The following is a 2,627-nucleotide window of genomic DNA, read 5'->3' as shown; positions in this document are numbered from 1 at the left end:
CCCACCCCCTCATGACCCCTTTTTGGGGGAGACACCCACTCCACCCATGAGCCTTTTTTTGGGGGGAGACAGGGACACCTACCCCCTCCATGACCTCTTTTTTTGGGGGGGGACAGGGACACCTACCTCCCCAAGACCCCTTTTTTTGGGGGACCCACGGGGGAACCTGGAGTCGGGGGGACCCACGGAGACAGCGTGGATACGGGGGACCCAGGGGGACAACGTGGATGTGGGGGAACCACGGGGAGACCCGAGGTGGGGGGGACCCACGGGGGCAGCACAAACTGGGGGGGCACGTGGGGAGACTTGGGTTTTGGGGGACACACGGGCAGAACAGATGTGGGGGACCTATGGGGAGAGCATGGATAGGGGAGACCGGGGAGGGGGACGGGACCCATGGGGACAACGTGGATGTGGGGGACCCGCGGGGAGAATGTGGATATGGGAGACCCACGGGGGAACCTGGAGTCGGGGGGACCCACGGAGACAGCGTGGATACGGGGGACCCAGGGGGACAACGTGGATGTGGGGGAACCACGGGGAGACCCGAGGTGGGGGGGACCCACGGGGGCAGCACAAACTGGGGGGGCACGTGGGGAGACTTGGGTTTTGGGGGACACACGGGCAGAACAGATGTGGGGGACCTATGGGGAGAGCATGGATAGGGGAGACCGGGGAGGGGGACGGGACCCATGGGGACAACGTGGATGTGGGGGACCCGCGGGGAGAATGTGGATATGGGAGACCCACGGGGGAACCTGGAGTCGGGGGGACCCACGGAGACAGCGTGGATACGGGGGACCCAGGGGGACAACGTGGATGTGGGGGAACCACGGGGAGACCCGAGGTGGGGGGGACCCACGGGGGCAGCACAAACTGGGGGGGCACGTGGGGAGACTTGGGTTTTGGGGGACACACGGGCAGAACAGATGTGGGGGACCTATGGGGAGAGCATGGATAGGGGAGACCGGGGAGGGGGACGGGACCCATGGGGACAACGTGGATGTGGGGGACCCGCGGGGAGAATGTGGATATGGGAGACCCACGGGGGAACCTGGAGTCGGGGGGACCCACGGAGACAGCGTGGATACGGGGGACCCAGGGGGACAACGTGGATGTGGGGGAACCACGGGGAGACCCGAGGTGGGGGGGACCCACGGGGGCAGCACAAACTGGGGGGGCACGTGGGGAGACTTGGGTTTTGGGGGACACACGGGCAGAACAGATGTGGGGGACCTATGGGGAGAGCATGGATAGGGGAGACCGGGGAGGGGGACGGGACCCATGGGGACAACGTGGATGTGGGGGACCCGCGGGGAGAATGTGGATATGGGAGACCCACGGGGGAACCTGGAGTCGGGGGGACCCACGGAGACAGCGTGGATACGGGGGACCCAGGGGGACAACGTGGATGTGGGGGAACCACGGGGAGACCCGAGGTGGGGGGGACCCACGGGGGCAGCACAAACTGGGGGGGCACGTGGGGAGACTTGGGTTTTGGGGGACACACGGGCAGAACAGATGTGGGGGACCTATGGGGAGAGCATGGATATGGGGGACCCGGGAGGGGGACGGGACCCATGGGGACAACTTGGATGTGGGGGACCCACGGGGAGAATGTGGATATGGGGGACCCACAGTGGCAAAGTGGATATGGGAGACCCACGGGGGGACCTGGGGCGGGGGGGGTCCTCGGGGACAACTTGGATGTGGGGGACCCACGGGGAGAATGTGGATATGGGGGACCCACAGTGGCAAAGTGGATATGGGAGACCCACGGGGGGACCCGGGGTGGGGGGGCAGCACAAACTGGGGGGACACGTGGGCAGACTTGGGTTTTGGGGGACACACAGGGGCAGAACAGATGTGGGGGACCTATGGGGAGAGCATGGATATGGGGGACCCACGGGGGGACCTGGAGTGGGGGGACCCTCGGAGGGACAGTGTGGATATGGGGGACCCATGGGGGACCTGGAGTGGGGGGCACCCACGGGGAGAATGTGGATATGGGAGACCCACGGGGACACCTGAGGTGGGGGCGACCCATGGAGGCAGCACAAATTGGGGGGACACGTGGGGAGACTTGGATTTTGGGGGACACACAGGGGCAGAACAGATGTGGGGGACCTATGGGGAGAGTATGGATATGGGGGACCCACGGGGGGACCTGGAGTAGGAGGGACCCACAGGGACAGCAGAGATGAGGGACACACGGGGACAGTGTGGATGTGGGGGACACACGGGAACACCTGGGCTGAGGGGACTCATGGGGACAACGTGGGTAGGGGGGACCCACGGGGACAGTACAGATGGGGGGGACAAGCGAGGACAGTGTGGATGGGGCGCACGTGTGGGGAGACCTGGGTTTGGGGCACACACGGGGACAATGTGGGTATGGGGGACCCACAGGGGGACCTGGGGTGGGGGACACCCACGGGGAGACCTGGGTTTGGGGGAACCCATGGGGAGAGTCGGGTGGGGGGACCCATGGAGACAGCATGGATTTGGGGAACCCAGGGGGAGACCTGGGGTGGGGGAGACCCACAGGGACAGGACAAATTGGGGGGACACACGGGGACAGCATGGATGGGGGGGGCCAGTGGGGAGACATACAGGGGCAGAACAGA

The sequence above is a fragment of the Charadrius vociferus genome, unplaced genomic scaffold (assembly GCF_000708025.1).
Source record: "Charadrius vociferus isolate BGI_N301 unplaced genomic scaffold, ASM70802v2 scaffold1109, whole genome shotgun sequence".
In the NCBI taxonomy this organism is placed as follows: domain Eukaryota; kingdom Metazoa; phylum Chordata; class Aves; order Charadriiformes; family Charadriidae; genus Charadrius; species Charadrius vociferus.
Note: the sequence above shows the minus strand (reverse complement) of the source record.